General features: G+C 39.4%; 1 protein-coding gene and 1 long non-coding RNA gene across 8 annotated transcripts in view; one reads left to right on the top strand and one right to left on the bottom strand.

The window, feature by feature from the left end:
• Nucleotides 1-19,957, top strand: part of Lmo3 (LIM domain only 3) — a 219,289-nt gene that overhangs the window by 139,191 nt on the left and 60,141 nt on the right. The window contains exon 1 of one of the 6 annotated variants that reach the window (XM_011241131.2): nt 15,810-16,703. The exons of 2 other annotated variants lie outside the window; for them this stretch is intronic. The gene's annotated coding sequence lies outside the window, so the exon portion shown is untranslated. Of the gene's footprint in view, nt 1-15,809; nt 16,704-18,316; nt 18,490-19,477; nt 19,702-19,957 lie in introns of those variants that run through there. 3 more of the 6 variants (XM_006505341.3, XM_011241132.3, XM_017321313.2) reach the window with 3 other exon arrangements.
• Nucleotides 13,424-19,911, bottom strand: A830011K09Rik (RIKEN cDNA A830011K09 gene). 2 transcript variants are annotated; one of them, NR_126072.1, is made up of 4 exons: nt 19,651-19,911; nt 17,036-17,344; nt 15,609-15,656; nt 13,424-15,216 (listed from the first exon to the last, which is right to left on the bottom strand). It is a non-coding gene; the product is annotated as an RIKEN cDNA A830011K09 gene (long non-coding RNA). The 2 variants fall into 2 exon arrangements; NR_126073.1 differs by having other exon boundaries at nt 15,473-15,656; nt 17,216-17,344.

Here is a 19,957-nt window from a genome sequence, read left to right as displayed (position 1 = left end):
TGAGACAGATGCAGATAGACAGAGTCAAGCATTGGACTGAGGTTGGGGAACCCTATGGAAGAGTTAGGGGAAGGATTGAAGGAATGGACAGGGGTGGCAACTCTGTAGGACCAACTCTGTCAACTAGTCTGGACACCTGAGAGCTCCCAGAGACCAAAGATACCAAAGATACCAAAGATAGATACCAAAGATAGATACCAAAGATAGATACCAAAGATACCAAAGAAGATACCAAAGAAGATACCAAAGATACCAAAAATATCAAAGATACCAAAGAAAGAAAGATACCAAAGATACCAAAGAGTATACATGGGCTGGTCCAAAGTCCACAGAACATTTATATGCCTTGTCTGGCCTTAGTGAGAGAGGATGCTCCAGGGAAGGGGAATGCCTGGGGGGGGGTACACTCCTGCATATATATATATATATATATATATATATATGTATATATATATATATATATATATATATATATATCCACACTATATGTGGTTATCCAATTTTCCAAACACCATGTTTTGAAGAAGTTATCTTTTGTCAATAATCTGTGGCTATAATTTTTTTAACTAAAAATGTTCACCTATACTAAATCAATGAGGCCATTAAAGAAAAACTAATTAAAGAAAAACTATTTCATGAGAAAGAAAATGAAAATGAAGAAATGCTTCCCACTTCTTTTTTTTTTTTTAGCAAAGGCAGTACACAAACAAGAAAAGAAAAACAATGGAAAAGAAGCTTATAAATTAACTACCCTAAAAAAACAGAGACACAAAATTTCTCAATACAATACTCAAAAACAAAGTGAAAGACTATGGTAGAAATACCACTTACTGGGTTGGGCATAGTAGTGTGTACCTTTAATCCCAGCAGTTGAGAGGCAAAAGCAGGTATATCTCTGTGAGTTCTAGGCCAGCCTAGTCTACATAGGGAGTTTCAGGACAGCTAGGGAATATAGAGAGATTTCCTGTTTCAAAAGAAAGAAAAGGAGACAGAGAGAAAAAAGAGAGAGCATTTACCATGATCAATCAACCATAATCTGAGAGATATGGATTGTTCAGCTTATCACATCAATAAATATAGTACATTACATAAATAGATTCAATGGCAGAAATAATCTGATCATCTCAATATAGATGCAGAAAGATTTATGACAAAACCCAGAATCCCTTCATGTTGATAAGGTTAGATAAAACAGAAATACAAAGAGCATGTGTCAATATGGTAAAAATAACATATGACATCCCTACAGCCACCATTAGGCTAAATGGTAATTATCTAAGGGTTTCTACTATAAACGGGAATCAGATAAGTGCAACCACTTTGTGCACTCATTCAATATAAGGTTTGAAGTACTAGCTGGAGCAGGAGCAATAAGAGAAGGAAATAAAGGAATAAAAATTGGAAAGGAAATCAAAATATTTTTATGTGAAAGTGGCAAGATTCTGTAAATCAGAGTCCGCAAGACTGTACCAGAAAATTCTTACATCTTAACACACACACACACACACACACACACACACAAATCAGGAATCTTCCTTAATATCAATGACGAAGACACTAGAATGTGGATAGGCAGTCCATGCTCAGTGACTGAAAGTATCGATACTGTGGAAATAGTAGTTATACCCAAAACAATCTATAAAGTCACAATTCCAATGACACTCTTTACAGAGATAGAAATATTCATAAGATGTGTGTGTGTGTGTTTGTGTGTTTGTGCGTGTATGTGTGTGTGTGTGTGTGTGTGTGTGTGTGTGTGTGTGTGTGTGTGTGTGTGTGTAAGCTCTGAGACTCCAGATAGCCAAAGCAATGCTGAGCTATATCTTCATACCGGATACTAAGTTGTATCACAGAACCACAGTGCCCTAATCTGAGCAGCACTGGAACTAAAATAGGAACTGAGATCAATGAAATAAGACTGGGGACATAGAGGAGGTGGGGAGTGCGAGGAATGGGTGGGGCGACCAGCAAGATGAAAGGTACCTGTTTGGGAACCTTGAAGAGATGGTGCATAGGTAAGAGCATAGTAAAATCACATGTATAAAAATACCATCAAGAAACTCGCTACTGTGCATACTACCTACTACTCATTAAACCTTATAAAGATTACAAAGTGTGACCTTGAGTTAAAATAAATCTGATGTAGAATGTAACACTGGAAAAAAATGATGGAGAGAGATAGACACTTTTCCCTTAATTTAGACATGCACCAGGTATCTGTGCCCAGAAACATCATGCTCTATGCCTATTTCTAATTTTCATGTGCCGATGGAGAAAAAAAAAAGTAATAAAAATGGACCAATAAAACAGAACTCTGACCAGCAAAGTTCCTCTTTCTCCACATCCTCGCCAGCATCTGCTGTCACCTGAATTTTTGATCTTAGCCATTCTGACTGTTATGAGGTGGAATCTCGGGGTTGTTTTCATTTGCATTTCCCTGATGATTAAGGATGTTGAACATTTTTTCAGGTGCTTCTCAGCCCTTCAGTATTCCTCAGTTGAGAATTCTTTATTTAGCTCTGTGTTCCCCATTTTTTAATGGGGTTATTTTATTTTCTGGAGTCCAAATTCTTGAGCTCTTTCTATATATTGGATATTAGTCCCCTATCAGATTTAGGATTGGTAAAGATCCTTTCCCAATCTGTTGCTGGCCTTTTTGTCCTATTGACAGTGTCTTTTGCCTTATAGAAGCTTTGCAATTTTATGAGGTCCCATTTGTCGATTCTCTATCTTACAGCACAAGCCATTGCTGTTCTGTTCAGGAATTTTTTTTTTCCCTGTGCCCATATCTTCAAGGCTTTTCCCCGATTTCTCCTCTATAAGTTTTAGTGTCTCTGGTTTTATGTGGAGTTCCTTGATCCACTTAGACTTGAGCTTTGTACAAGGAATTAAGAATGGATCAATTCACATTCTTCTACATGATAACCACCAGTTAAGCCAGCACCATTTGTTGAAAATGCTATCGGCCATCATTGGGAGGAGAGGCCCTTGGTCTTGTGAAGATTATATGCCCCAGTATAGGGGAATGCCAGGGCCAGGAAGCAGGAGTGGGTGGGTTGGGAAGCAGGGCATGGGGGAGGGTATAGGAGACTTTCGGGATAGCATTTGAAATGTAAATGAAGAAAATATCTAATAAAAATTGTTAAAAAAACAGAACTCTGTACTACCTGATGGAATTATAATATCGTTCATTTAGATTACTAAGAAGAATTATCTGTCTGTAATTATATTCAATTCTGTTTACCACACCATTCCGAATCTCTGGTCCTTGGGACTAGATTCTTTACTGTTTGAATTGTAATAATTCCAGACATTAAAAAAAAACTCTCAATTTTAGTAACATTTATGACCTATACATATTCAATATGTGAAGAGACTTAAGGCATTAAAATAATTACTGTGAGTGGAGACCTGAAAAAAAAAAGAAAACACTTATTTAGAAAGGCAGAATGTAGGCTTAGAGAAAGATAGCACATTCATTTGGAGTCTCTACTGCGTACTAATGAGATATCCTCAGGAATTATTCTTTCTCAAGGACTCAGTTTCCCAACCTATTAAATAAAGATAATCATAGTTCTTATCATGTTAGATGTTGTAAAAATTAAGATAAAACAGAGAGAGCAGGAGAGATGACTCAGCAGCTAAAAATGCTTGCTGCTCTTCCAGAGGAGCAGAGTTAGGCCCAGCAGCTACACGAGGCAGCCTACAACCATTTGTATCTCAAGCTCTAGGGATATAATACCCTCTTCTGGACTCTGTGAGCACCACAGGAAATTAAATATATTTGTGCACACACACACACACACACACACACACACACACACATACACACACACACACACACACACACACATGCACACATACACACACATACGCATACACACATACATACACATACATACACACACACATACACACACACATACACACACACATACACACACACACATACACACACACATACACACACACACATACACACACACACATACACACACACACACACACATACACACACACACACACGCACACACACGTGTACAAAAGAGAGAATAACATCCTTCAAAAGACAATATAAAAAATTAGGCTAGAATAAATCAGTATATTACCCACTCAGTAAATGGGTAATACAACAGAAATTTTGATAAAATGTGTATTTAAATGTACAAATTGCCATGGCAATAAGTCAATAAGTTTTGTTTCTTTATTATCATAGGAATTGCTCTTTATATATGAGCACAGCCCATAGAACAAAGCAAAGAATAACGTAACGTCTCCTAAGTTTACAAAACAGTATGGTATTATAAATAATATACTCATGGAAGAACATAGATTTTTTTTTCTTTTACTGAATTTCTTTTGGTAGAAATGACTTAATTTTTTTCTTACATTATTTTAGCTTAATGATTTTGGTTGTTCATCTCAAACCATAAATAAGATTTTCCAATGTAAAATTTTGTCATGTGGGTTTTTCTAAAATGAAGCATGTATCGTCTCTATATACATGGCTTTACTACATCTTTTGCTACTTGTATGTAAATCAAATTGTGAAACCATATAGCTAAACGTCAAATCTCACTTCTACAGGTCACCAGAAAACATTTCTCAGCCTTTGTAAAAAGAGAGAGTGGTTTTAAGGTCAATAAAAATAGTGATGATACTATGTCAAAGAGAAAATAAAGAGCACGCAGGAACAAACTCATCACTGTACTTTCTATTTTTAAAAGTATATTTATTTTACTTTATGTAAATATGTGTGTGCCTGGATATATTGTATATACTGTATGTGTGGCGCTGGAGCCTCTGAGGTCAGGGAAGGTAGCAGGCCCCTTACTACTGGATTTGTAAATGTTGCAAAGCACACTATGGGTGCTGGAAACTGAAGGTGGGTCCGTAAGTTCTCTGCTGAGCTGTGTGCTTCAGCCTCTACTCTTAGATTCCTCTACTCCATTGCATTCTTGAAGAATTATAAATGGACCTCAGAATTACAATTGTATTTCAGAGGCTTTGAACTCCTCATTATTCTCTAAAGAGTAACTTGATTGCTGCAAAACACATTTTCATGCAGTTTGGCACTGAAATAATAATGATGTCTAATAATACATATTTAAATATAATCAAGGAAATAAGAAGTAAAAAGGGGAGCATGAACAATTTCATTTAAAGAGTAGTCATTTCTAATTACAGGAGGAACACATGAATATGTTCTACCATCAGAGAAGACAATCTGAAATAAAAACGAAGTAAACCTCAGACAGTAATAAATATGCAGATGTATTATTTCTGAACACACATGACAAATTAGGCTGCTAATAAAAAGCACTTCTAACTAACAGACTTGTGTTTCTTGCTCTAACAAATGGGGAGGGATCTTTTGAAATTAGACCCATTTGTATCACACAATGTGTTAAAATCTTTAAGAGCAGCTTGGCTAAAAGCCTCGAGCAATCTTGTTTACACCATTACCAAATCCTCGCTTCATAGATCATACAAAAGTAAATTTCAGCCCAGCCTAAGTTCAAATTATCATAAATTCTGAATTATATCCAGCATTTAAAGCTGGAAGGGACCTCAGAGATCTTCAAGTGAGGTCTACAGTAATGAGATTTCCTAGCTGCTACATCTAAAATACATTCCGTATGCATAAACAAATTCTTGACATTGTTGCCTAGTTTCAAAAATGTTAGTGACAATGATTGTTGTCTTTAAAAGCTATATATTTTCAAATTGATAAAGAATTGTTCGATGTGTTCAGAAGGGTTTATCTGTTAGCATGATTCTAAATCATTAGCCGTATGTTACACAGTTTGTGCTACTTACTTCATGTTTTGTTTATTTATCCTTTAATATTTTGGTATTTCTTTACCCTGACCCTACAAGTTTAGGAATAGCTGCCCCAGCCAGCAGTCTAAACAGACATAATCTGCAAATGACAAAAGCAACCATTTTGAGGAGTTGTAACACGTCAAATCAGAACTGTGAGACAGCCCTGAAATCACTAGCAGTGGGAGCCACCATGTGGTTCCCACACACATGAGAGAAAGCTTACAATTTCATTCTGGAGTTCTGCTCTGTTTGGGTGCACTGCAGTCCAGAGAGAATCAAACAGACGATGTGTACGGAGAGCAGTGGAAATTCACCTTTTGATTTCTGAAAAGTGTGTCTTTCCTTTCCAGACATCTTGACTGTAGAGTCTAATTCACAGTGAATTTTCTGGAACCTTATGGAAAAAAAAAAAAAAAAACCCACCAGAATATACTCTCAGTTCTGGCAGGAAGAAGTGGCATCTTTATCATGTGACTTCCATCTGTCCTCTTATCCTGTTCCCTGATGTAAAGTACTTTAGTTATCCATGCAATAAATATTTATTAAATACCGACCAGGTGCCCAGCATATGGTATGTTGCCAAGAGGAATGCAAAAGAAATGTTGGACAGAGTTTCTGACCTTGAAACATTGTGAGTTTGATCATGGAAAAGAGCACTCTTGTGGGTCAGCGGAGTAGCAAGGGAAGTGTGCCCTGGCTGTCAGTGTAACTGGAGAGAGGACTCCCTTGGCTCTGGAGCTCAACTAGGAAAGTTCTTGCCTACCAGGCATGAGACCTGGGAGGGATTCCACACCACTGCATGATCTGGGGAGTGGAGAAGGCATCTACAAATAGAGAAAGAAGGAAGTCAGAGGTTCAAGGTCTCCATCTGATAAGGATTTTCAGAGCTGCAGAAGACTCTATCTCGGAATGAGAGACAGAGACAGAAAGAAAACAGAAAACAAAAAACAAACAAGCAAGCAAGCAAACAAACAAACAAAACAAAGACAGACAGAAATTTCTCTAGTTCAGTCTAAAAGGCAGAAAAATATGTTGTATTAGGAGATAAATCTATACCTGGAGAAAGAAGAGACTCCAGGTATAAGGAATGCCTAAGTCTCTGATAGAAAAATAACTTCTACTGTCCCTGCAGTCTGCCCCAGGACTAGAAGCTGAACTAAGGACTCCCATGAGCTAGCAAGGTTAGTACTGTACACTCAGGTATTGTCCCAACCTTCTAAGCACTTTATTCCTAATTTTCTCTTCTTCTTTGGGTGATTACATCATTACGTCACTGTCCTTGCTCTTACTGTAGGCAAATCCTGGCTTTGAACTTGTGATGCTGTCTTAACATTCTAAATAGCTCGGATTATAGGATTGTACCACCTGGCCTTTCAGCAAAACAATTTCTGAAATATAAAACAAATACTCAGTACTCTCCATTCCATTCCATCCCCGTTATGTGGTGGCCATTAGTCAAGAATGACTATTTAAATTTAGATTCATTCAAATTAATAAAATTTTAGTTTTACATGTAGCTAGAGGCTGGATATATATCTTTCAGTGGGGGCGGGGCAAGTGGAGGCAGTTCCTCAGCTGATGTACCCTTTCCCTAAGTGTGTCAAGAAGACAATGGAAGGACAACTGAATGCAGGGCACAGTCCTGAATGGCATCCTGTATGATAGGAAGGAGGTCATATATTAAAAATGTAATGGCACTGTGAAGGAAAGTTCCATGTGTGTGTCAGATTAGTGAATACTTCATCTATACCAAATTTTCTCGTTTTCTATGATGGGTTTAACTAGTTTCAAGAATGTAAAAGTTTAGTCTTTAATTTTCTTTTCCTAGACAGACATAGTGAAATATTTAAGGGTAAGGGGTACAATGTCTCCAATGCATCTTTAAATATTTCCAAAAAATATGCAAGCTTGCATAAATAAATAGATACAGAAGACAGTAAACAGGGCAACATATAAATAATAAATGAAGTTGGGTAAATGGGACCTAAGAGAAGCTCCTTGCACAGTTTGGCAATCTTATCATGATCAAGAAATTCTGTAAAAATGGGCGTCTAGGATAGCTCTATATAACAGGCCATTTGCCTAGCAATAGCTGAAGCTCTAGTTTGGATCTCCATTCTACAGGGTCTCAAGTGTACACACACACACACACACACAGACACACACACACACACACACACACACACATGTACACATGCACACACAGTAGTGCACATGCACATAGGCACATAGACATGTATATACACGGGCACACAGGCACACATGTGCACAAATACACATACACATGTGTGCATGCACATGCACACACACACATACACACACAAGTACACACATACACATTGTAGCTGAAACTGTGGGTGAGAGAAGAATTGCAGGGTCCAGATGACTCAGGGCTACACAGATAGACCCTGTCTCAAGAAAGACCAGCTTAAAATCCATCCTGGCAACTAAATATTACAAATGTAACTTTTTTCCATAAAAATATACTATTTACACCAGATGATTCCACATTAGAGAGTTGAACTAAAAACAAACAAAAAAATCTGACATAAGTGTCATTTTTCTAAAAATACTATGAAGCAACTGCAAAGTTAAAAATTACTAAACCAAATATATAATCTGAACCAAAAATATAAATTTAAATCAATTAATTTCTCAGTGTTGGGACTTGAAAGCATTATCTAATCTTCCTAAGACTCTTAATCCATGGATTATTACCCTTAGAAGAAGTTCTAATGGATGGAAATGGGGTAAAAAGAAACAAATATTGCCAATAAATCCCCTTCTATAGAAAACAAGGTCCAGACATAATTTCTATTTAAATATGATATCTCGAATTGCTCACAAATTATAGTTAGGTCATTAGATGTAGTACAAGAATCCATTCAACCATGCGGAGAGGACAGAGACTTGTGACGTGTGGTGATGTTGTGACAGAGAAAAGGTAAGAGCTGGAGGAGGAGGAAGGAAGCACAGGACTAACTCCTGATGCATCACTGAAAGCAAGTCACGGGGCTGTTCCGCGGTGGTAAAGCACAACTTGTCTCTTCCTCATGAGGCCCCAGCACAATACAACAACAAAGACAGAGAGACAGAGAGACAGAGAGACAGAGAGACAGAGAGACAGAGAGACAGACAGACAGACAGACAGACAGACAAACAGACAGAAAGACAGATGGAAGGAAGGAAGGAGGAAAAAGGAAAAAGGAAGGAAGGGAGGGAGGAAGGGAGGACAGAAAGACAGACAGAAGGATGAATGGATGGATGGATGGATAGATGGATGGATGAAAGGAAGAAGGAAGGAAGGAAAGAGAGAGAAAGAGGAAGAGGGATGGAAAGAGGGAGAGAGGGAGGGAAAAAGGAAAGTTGGAAGGAGAATGGAATGAGGAGATAGGAAAAGCAAACAGTGCAGGAGAGATGAGTTCAAGTTAGCAGCACTGGCTGCTCTTGCAGAGAACCTTAGTTCAGATCCCAGCACCCACATGACAGTTCACAACCACCTATAACTCAAGTACAAGAGGATCCAACATTCTCTTCCGGCTTCCATGGGCACTGCATTCATGTGGTATATACACACCCAGGCATGCATGTAGGCAAACTCTCTCATACAGTCAGATATACACACACAGGTCAACCTGGAAAGTTTTCTTCTCTTATATCCTTATTTACCATTTCTGCTATGTAAATGTTTCAACAATCTCTCTTTTTTGCAAGGGTGTCTTACATGTCCTTTTCTTTGTTTTTCAGCCCCCTTTGTCTTCCAACACAATGTTCTATCCACTTTACACATCAGACCAATCAAGATCCTGTGATGGCAACATCTTTTAACATATTGGCTTTCATTTTTTTCTTTTGTTATGCCTTTTGTTTTGCTAAAATTTCTTACCAGGATTGTCGTTCTTTTGCCTCTTACTCGGTTCCCCATCAAATGGCAATCTTGCACTGATGCAGCTCTATTTGTTTTCATCTTCCCAAGCACACACATCAAGCAGGTTCTCTTGAGTCTCATCATAGATCAGCTTTGAGCCAGTGTGGGCGTTTATACCTGTAATAACACTTGAGAAGCAAAAGGCATGCATATCTCTGTAATGTAGAGACCAGTCTGTTTAATGTAGCCAATTCCAGGTCACTCAAAGCTGGGTAGCTTTGACCCAATAAGACTTTATCCCAAAAAATAGATAAATAGAAATAAACATAAATCAATTTGAAAATATTCTCTTTGAGCCTTTCACTTGACAGTTCATTGTTCTCTCTTCCCATGATATTTGATGTTTCTCTGATTTGTGCAAACTTGCCCCTCATTACAAATGGCTGGATGGCTCACCACTGACCTCCAGGACTCTCAGACAACAGGTTTGGGATGTTGTGCTTGGATGCAGAAGACAATAAGACTCAGCTTTGTACATAGAAAGGAGAATAAGATACCTGGACCCTGGTAAAAGCTCTGGTTTCCAGCAAAGAATCTTGGAAGAGACACAATTCTCCATTTACTTTCTGGTTTGCTGACAGCTTCAGAGGAGGAAGCAGACAGCAAAGTGAAGGACCCAGCCTCTCCTGCATCCAGCATATCTCCAGTGTTATTCTTAGCCCTCTGACTTCTGAAAACGCAGCTCCCACCAATTCAGTCACTAGAATAAGGATGCCAATTCTATAGGTCCTTATGATTGTTTCAAAGATGTCCTCATCTGAATGCTGAGCTGGATGGGGTAGGTCTGTGAATGAAACTTTTTTCTCAAACATTAACACAAGTCTAGCTCAGAGGGTAGAGGTGTCTACTGCCCACCCAGCCTGAACTCCTGAGTTCTGAACCACAGGGTAGAATGAGAAAACCCACTACCTAAAGTCCCCTGACTTCCATATAATGCCTTGACATGCTCACGATCCAGAAAGAAAGAAAGACAGACAGGAAGGAAGGAAGGAAGGAAGGAAGGAAGGAAGGAAGGAAGGAAGGAAGGAAGGGAGAGAGACAGAGAGAGAGGAAAGAAAGAAAGAAAGAAAGAAAGAAAGAAAGAAAGAAAGAAAGGAAGAAAGAGAGGGAGAGAGGGAGGGAGGGGAGGGGAAGGGAAGGGAAGGGAAGGGAAGGGAAGGGAAGGAAAGGGAAGGGAAGGGAAGGGGAGAAAGAAAGAAAGAAAGAAAGAAAGAAAGAAAGAAAGAAAGAAAGAAAGAAAGAAAGAAAGAAAGGAAGGAAGGAAGGAAGGAAGGAAGGAAGGAAGGAAGGAAGAAAGAAAGAAAGAAAGAAAGAAAGAAAGAGGGATGGATGGAGGGAGGGAGGAACTGAGTGAGGGAGGACAGGAGAGAGGAAGGGAAGGAGAGAAAGAGGGAAGGAGAAGGGAGGGAAAAGGAAAGTTGGAAGAAGAAAGGAATGGGGTGGAATTAATTGAAATCAGTGCAGGAGAGATTGGTTCCCAGGTAGCAGCACTGGCTGCTCTTGCAGAGAACCTTAGTTCAGATCCCAGCTCCCACATGGCAGCTCACAACCACCCATAACTCAGTTACCAGAGGCTCCAACATCCTCTTCTGGCAAACAGTTTAAAGAAAAAGCTCAACACAAGTGAATTCCTTTCTTCAGTTGACATATACCCTGAATATAGACACACAGGGTATGAGGAACCAAATGCCTTCCTATTTATATACTTATCACATGAGAAAAACTGCTGATGCCAAGGCACATGGTATACCTGACACTTAGAGGACATTCTACCTAGACCATAGCCTATTGGCTCTATATTGTTTGTGTTTGCCATAGTTTGTCTTTTTAATGCTCCCTTGAGTATTTTAAGGCATAAGTAGAAATAGGTATTATCATATCAAATATTATCTGAAATGTTTCATTATAGACTGGCAAAAAAAAAAAACCATTTTATGTCAGATATGAGAAATGACTGAATAAAGCATCACAACTACCTAAACATGGTTACCACTAAAAACATTACATTTCATACACTACAGGAAACTGTCATAATTCTACTTTGTGTCAAAAACTATGCTGGCCTCAATTTCCCCATGTTTATTGTCCAAGAGAGCTGCTTATTTTAAGAAACGATTTTATTTTCCATATTTCCAATCATGTGTCATTTTTCCACTTAGTGCTTCATGTAGCAGTTATAAAGGGCTCATTATGGGATAGACTCTGAGACCTGAAGATACTGAGATGCGGAGTGGGACTCAAACAACTTCTGTTGTACTCATGCAGACGGATGACAAAATAAACCTATATGCCATGTTACAGGAATATTTTTGGATGTATACATATCGTGAAAACAAACAATATTAAGTAGCATGATCTAATATGCTTAGAGTTTTCTTTTTATCAACTACTTAGATTAACATCATACATGTGTTTAGGACTGACTTCCTCGTATATTTCAAATCAATTTGATTCCCCTTTAATAAATATCTTTTATGACCATAATATTCCATTTATACCTGTGTGGAATGAAAAGCAAAATTAGACAACTTTGCATTCTCAAGGTGTTTAGTCTAGCAGAGAATGTAGCCCATAATTACCTTACAATGAAATCCACACGCTTTTACAGAAGTGTAGGAAGAGAAATCCAACATGATGAATGACCCTTAGCTAAGAAGTTTAGTATTTGTTTTTTGAATAAGATACTCATTGTTAGCACATCCCAAGAAGCTTCTAGAAGCCAGTCACCATAAGAGATGATTTTTATACATTGTCACTAACATTAAAATATATGTATATATGTATATATGTATATATGTATATATGTATATATGTATATATGTATATATGTATATATGTATATATGTATATATGTATATATGTATATATGTATATATGTATATATGTATATATGTATATATGTATATATGTATATATGTATATATGTATATATGTATATATGTATATATGTATATATGTATATATGTATATATGTATATATGTATATATGTATATATGTATATATGTATATATGTATATATGTATATATGTATATGTGTATATGTGTATATGTGTATATGTGTATATGTGTATATGTATGTGTATATGTGTATATGTGTATATGTGTATATATGTATATATGTATATATGTATATGTGTATATGTGAATATGTGTATATGTGTGTATGTGTGTATGTATGTGTGTATGTGTGTATGTGTGTATATGTATATATATATAAAACTTCATGAGTTCAAGAGCCTAACACACCAAAAAAATCCTGAACTTTGATTGGAATCCTTCTACCCATTTCTTGGATAAAAATATGGGTGTGGTGGTTCAGGAGAAGACAATTAGTGTAACTGCATTGAAAGGCAAGTCCTTACGGAAATAAAGACAGGACAGACCATATTCAGCTCAAAACATAGTTCTCTGGACACCGTGCTGTGAACCAGACCTGGCTCTCAGCCACATGGCTGCAAACTTTCCAAGCACAGTCCAGACTCACAGAAGAGCAGTCAGCAGAGAGTAAAGCAAGTGCTCTCTACAATCCAACCCCCCAAGGAACCCAACCACGACAAACATGTTCCACTGTGCCTCGGAAATACGAAGAGATGACAAGGGTTGGTCTTGAAAGGATCAGGATAAATGTTAGTATGTTGAAGCAGATTCCAAGGATACCTCCATTTTCTAGACAAAGATAAGATGTCTTTTATTCTAGAAATGCAAACGTATAGAACTTGTGGGGAAGTAGTGGGGCCATGACATACATCACTTAGGTGGTTTTACATCAAAACAAGTCTGTTGCTACATACATGGAAGTGGGAGACGCAACAAATATTTGGGTAGGCCATTTTGAATATTGGCTACTCTTAAAGGTCTTGTTTTGTTGTGCAGGGTTATTTAGAATGAGAGCAATTTGCTTTAATGGAGTGACTCTGAGAGACATCTCAAGCCAGCCAGATGACTTCAAGATTCTGTTCTTTGCTTTCTTATAAACCAAAGTGCTGCTTATCATAATATCTTTTTTTCCCCCTGAAGTGTATTCCCCGCTAGATCCTGTAAATAAGATCGCAGCTGCTGCATTTTCTTTTCACATTATTATCCATTGTCCTTTTAAATTAAAGTGTGTGTGTGTGTGTGTGTGTGTGTGTGTGTGTGTGCATCTGTCTGTCCCATGGTAGGAGGTGGTCAGTGATTAACGCTGGCTCGAGTTGTTTATTAGTTACGTGGCTTGTGTGAGGGCATTAAAACATCCTCCATTTCTTAGCTCCTTGGAGGAACGTGAGGCTAGATAGAGTATACACTTTGTTGAGGGAAGTAATTTTATTTGAAAGTGATGAACATTTTCTTTCAAATGGCTGCTAACAGAATGCTATTTATTGTGCTTCACGGTTCTACAGCAATAACCTCTGATAAAATATAAATAAGACACGGAGCCTCTTTCTGTTTATTCTCATCTTATTGAGACACTGACCATTAGACTACGTGGTTTCACTTTCTGCCTTGTTTGAATGAAGAAAACGCTTAGTCCTTCCTTCGTCATCCCCAGGCCTGTCAACAGCCTTGCTGCTCCTTACATTTGTCCACGAAATGTCAAAGGTATAAAATACAAAGGAAAATTAAAGCATGACTGTAAAACTATTCTGTCCTTAGGGGGATAAATCTAAGGTTTCATTCAGTCACCAGGCTTTGCTTTCCTCAGAAATGCCCTGTGTTTCACAGAGAGATTCCCAAGTCAAGAACATGAGTTTGATGGCAGATAGATTTGTTTGATCCGTCACCATAGCTCTGGTGACTGTACCTATTTTTAGGCTGTATGCTGGTATGTCTGAGATGGCAACAGAATATTTGAAATTCATTTTTGATAAAAAATAAGTTATAAAATATATCAGATGAGGACAGGATCTTATGCCTATTAATTACCCTTTCAAACAATCCCCCTAGCATGCACCATCTATGCCCAAGAACAGCTATGTGCACATTGGTAAAGCATGCAGAGGGCAGGAGCGGGAGAATGTGGAAGCAGTTTGGGGAGTTAGTGGGGGAGTAGCACCTGAGCATGGAAAAGCTACTTAAAACAGTGTGTAGAGCCAGTGCTGCCTGCTAGCTTCAAAGTGCCCAATTTTAAAACCCTCCAAACACCAAACACCATCACACTTTCTTAGGATGCTTGGTGGCATTTTAAAAGGAAAGAAGTGATCTGGGTCCTGGAATAATTGATACCACATATGTCTTCCATACCAGAAAATTGAAGAAGAGTCCAGGCCCTCCTGAATAGGGACATGTACAGAGGAGCCACGGTGAACCTTGGAAGGCACCTTCCCAAGGAGAGAGTAGCAAGGACTGTAGCAGAGACACTACACTTGAAAAACGAGTTGGCTATAAACTTTGTGTTTGTCTTGTGGTCTTAAAGCTTTTATTCAGTCCAGGGTTCAAATTCAGGAGTTGGAGAACAGCTCACTCCAGTTCTGCACCTTAGTCCCTTGGGGATTTAAAAAGAAAAAAAAAATTGAATGTAGCTCTGAACTATGCTCATCTTCAGCTAATGGGTTCTCCCCTCCCTTCCCACAGCAGCCCCCTTCCTGGAACCCTTTGTCCACTTTTATGAATTAAAACAAGCACACACACTTGCACACACAGGGAATCCTGCCATTAATTAAAGGACTTGTCAGCCCCAATCCCAGATCCTTACAGCGCAGGAAATGTGCCTCCTTTTAAGTGCAAAACCATAACATTACCATTTCCCCAAGTGCGCTCAGTTTTAGGCAGCTTTCCTAATTAGAGGGATGATAACAGCCGCGCTGATTGGCATTATAAAAGCACTAGTTTGGCTTCATCTGTCCCAGGTGTGCTGTGTAATTTTTTTCTTCTCACCGGTTCAGAGCGGCACCTCTCTCCTTCATTGTTCCTTAAAGTTTTCATCTGAGGAATTAATACAGATAAAAAGACATTAGAAAGGAAGCAGCCATGCCACGGCTCATCATCCAAACCTTTTATCAAAAGTACAAACTATACAAGTTGGAGGGTTTTTTTTTTTTTTTTTTTTTTTACCCTTTTGTTTCTGAGGGTTAAGGGAGTGGGAGGGATGGAGTGTGGAGAGGAGATGGGAGAGGCTGGGGGAGAAACACAGCTCTGTCAATGGTCTGAATGCACCATTAAAATTGGCGTCACTACAAAGGTTAGAGCAGATCTAACTGTCAATACAGTGAGGAGAGTGGAGTCCGGTAAGGGGGAGCTTTAGAGAGAGAGATACTTTGATATTTTGGAATGTTAGAAGGGTGAATGTGAAAAATTGGAGGTTGGGGATCTAATTACCCAACCATAATTGGGGGCTAGGGAATAAGTTTCAGTCCTCTCAACTCACCGCAGATCAATTATGTTAAGAGAACATCTGTAAGTAGAACTTAATGAGGTCCATTAGAGCCGTATGTACGGCCTCCTTTAACAGAACTTGTCAGCTTCTTGGATGAGCTGAAGGAAGCTGCTAACTAGGGACCTGGCGAGGTGTTTAAATACTGGAGGAGCCGCTCTGGCCCACTCAGGGTTTGTATGCAGTTCAGGAAGAAAGTAAGAAAGAGCAAAGCACACCAGAGCAAGGAGCAAGGCGAAGGCGGAAGCAAGAGGCTTTTTCTCTTGCGTGGCTGCTGCATCTCCAGGCGTGATGGTGGGAGAGTGTGAACAGGAGTCCTTGTCAACCTCACCCCTTCCTTGACTGACCACTTTGACTGTACCTGGACTTCTAGAGTGGGTGCTGTCTTCCGACTACCCAAAGCGACAACCTGTCTGATACTCCAACCTCCACAGAAGCATCTTTGGGACGCTACAGAAATCACTACTGAACATCCCCACACAAAAGTTATCTGTGGGGTGCGTCTTGCAAAAAGAGACGGCCGAAAACTTGAAGACTTGTTTAGAAACAGGCACACACATACACTGCTTTTTTTTGTGCAAGATCTCTTTTGAGCAAAGGTAAGTAATATATGTCTGATCACCCCCATGTAACCGTCTTCCTGCGTTCTGTGCCCCCCCCCCTCCCTCATAAAGAATCACAATAGAAAAGTCCAGGAAAAGATAGTCTACCTTCTTGGTATTTTATTTTATTTTATTTTTGTATTAGAGAATGTGGAATAGATTGAGTTAAACACTCTCATCAAATGTATAAGTAGCAGAAAGAAGGGGTAGGCAAAAGAAAATCGGGCCAAGAAGATGTAGCTCTCAATGGCAATCTTTTTGCAAAGATTTCCGAAGCATGTGTAATTAAAGTGGGTAGTTTACTCTCAGGAAATGAAGAAAGTGCTTGCCTGGCTGGATCCAACCTTTAGCTTGGCTGAGTAAACAAAACCACAAATTCTTCTTTCACTTTTTCTCCTTGGGAGGAGGGGCTGAGACTTTAGGGGTTACAGGGAGCCAGGAAAACAGGGGTTTGCTGAGGGTTAATGGTGTTTTTCACAAAGTGTCAGCAGAAGATGATTAAATTCCACCTCTTGTTCACCGGATCACTTTGTGTGCACTTGTATATTTCATTGTCGGCGACCACTGGCGATCACATCTGTGCGCATTAAGCATCAAGCCTCTTCATCTGCACGGGGGTTTTTCTGATGATTTTTTTTCTGTGAATAATTCATATGATTATGAAGAGAAAAACTGCTATTTTCTCTCTCTCTCTCTCTCTCTCTCTCTCTCTCTCTCTCTCTTCTGTGGCACAGATTAAAAAAAAATCTTGCTGTAAATTGCGTGATTGGGGAGATAGCCTGCTTTCAAATAATTTAATTCATGACAAAACCTAATTACTGTCAGGTAATACCCTGTCAGCTTTAATGCATTTCATCAGTCATAATGAAAAGAAGAGCATTTTATGACCCATCTAATTATCATTACATTTTAGGGGAAAATGAATGGCATGGAGCTGAATGTTAACTATTCCATTTTATTCTTTTACACATGTGGTTTAGCATATTATTCACTAACTTCACCCCCCCCCTCTCCCTCTCCCTCTCTCTCTCTACAAGTATGGGGTATATGCTAACCCAGAGAGGAAAAGGAGGATGGGGGGAGAGGAAGGGGATGGGATACAATTAGAGCTCTGGATAGTTGCCCTTTTTTAAGGTATCAAAGTGGTTAATGCCTTTGCAGGTTGGTGTTGATATGGGGGATCTTACTGCCACAGTCCAAAAGAGTACTAATTACTGCGAATGATGTCACCGTAGGCAGAGGAATAATCCCATCATTTAATTAGTTGAATGATTTAAACAAAGATTTGCATAGATGCACTCATCAGTTGCCATGAATTACGGAGAAGCAGTTGCCAGCGAGGGGTAACAGATCATACAGTTGGAGGGAAAAAAAACCTCATCCTCCTTGAACATAATTAATTTAATTGTCCTCATTAGCTGTGCCATTTGTTTTGATTTTATTTCTCCCTTTCCCCACACATACTTCTCCCTCCCTCCCTCTTTTCTTCTCAGTACATTGGCTGCTAAAGATAACAGGCAACACACACACACACACACACACACACATACACACACACCAGAGTGTTTTCAGAGTAGATCTGGCTGGAGGGTGGGGTAGGACAAGCAGGGAGCTGTGTGGATGTGTGTGTGTGTGTGTGTGTGTGTGTGTGTGTGTGTGTGCGTGCGCGCACGCCTGAGTACTAGGGCCAGGAAAAGCCAAAACTTAAGAAGTCTGCTTATAGACTGAACAGCTGAAGGGGTTCTCAGTAATCTTCCTGTCTGTGAATTTCGGTATTTTTCAGGTTAGTTCTGAGTTTTGTTGTCTTTGAAAGGGAGAAGAAAGCAAGCCACCTACTATTTTCTTAGGAGCCTTCTGAAGGTTGGGATTAAAAAATAAATTAGACCGGCTATGCCAGGACTTTGGATATAGGGAAGCATAATTTAACATAAATATTCAAGGGGGACTGCTTTAGTGTGTGTGTGTGTGTGTGTGTGTGTGTATATATATATATGTATATATATATATATATATAATTTGATAGATCGGATAGATAGATAGATAGATAGATAGATAGATAGATAGATATTAAAATTGATGTTACAGAAGTAGCAAAGTTTTTCTGTATTGTTTGAAGGGTGTTTTGTGGGTAGTGTTTTTTTGGGGTGGGTGGGTAGTTCAACAATTGATCCTGTCTTGGCACTGAGAGCATCACATCCAGTGTCATTCAAACTGGCACTATTTTTAAGCTTAACCTTTTGACAAGGCTTTGTGAGAGATGCTGAGAGGACCTTGATAGAGACACCAAAGTGGGCGATAGCTGAAGTTTAAAAACTTAGAAAAAGGAGATGGTTTAAAGCTACCAGTGACCTATAGAGCATCGGAGTGCAGGGAAGAGGTTAAGAGTAATGGGAAAAATTTAGAGGCAAAAATAAAAGGATGTACCCAGGCCTTAAAATAAGTGTATGAAGGCAGGGTGTAGGTGGGCAAGTGGCCAGGGGACCGGCTTAGTCCTGGAAGTCTGGCTCAGCTTCCTGGGGACTAACACTGAAGCAGGTTTCAAAGTCAAGTATTCACCTATCTGTAGTAAGTGTGTTTCAGTGGCCACTTTGGGTTCAGCACCTGGTATGGGGTACAAGTTCACAGTCTGACTCCTGGGGCCATTCGAGAGAGAGGAAAGGGTGTGTGGCACTGCCTGGCCTGAGTTTACATGACAAGGCATTCTGCACAGGGACTTCAGAGAGTTTCTAAACAGAATTCATAGCCCTGGAAACTGCAGACACCCCCAGACATTTACTAAAAGGAGGGCTGTGCAGTTTTCCAGTGTTCCCTGGTAGCACTTTGATTCCTTGGCTTTTATTTTAACTTCCTCCACTGGCACTGTCAGTAACAGATTTAGAGGGCAATTTGCTTTCATAGTCCCCATCCTATTCCAAAATGCCCCCGTTATTTTAGGAAGCCCTACCCTTCTCCTTTGGAGCTCTTTTGCAGTTCTTCTTGTGGGCGAGTCCTGGAGGTAGGGTCCTTCCAGAGTCCAGTCCTGCAGAGGTCACATTCTCTGTGTGATAGGCATGGGTGGGAGGGGATGTCCCCAGCGTTTGTCAGTAGCATATGCAATGGGTTGTGCTGACTGCACTCCCAGGCTTGTCAATTTTCACCCTGGGAAATTAGCAACAAAGCCTGGATCTGTCTCGTGGCTGCTTTTGCACTTTCCGAGGGCGGCTGTACTTGACTGAGCTGCGGAACAGACAGCAGAGACACAGCGAGAGAGA

The sequence above is a fragment of the Mus musculus genome, chromosome 6 (genome assembly GCF_000001635.26).
Source record: "Mus musculus strain C57BL/6J chromosome 6, GRCm38.p6 C57BL/6J".
Lineage (NCBI taxonomy): Eukaryota > Metazoa > Chordata > Mammalia > Rodentia > Muridae > Mus > Mus musculus.
The sequence above is the reverse complement of the archived record's forward strand: the minus strand, read 5'-3'. Positions and strand labels throughout refer to the sequence as shown.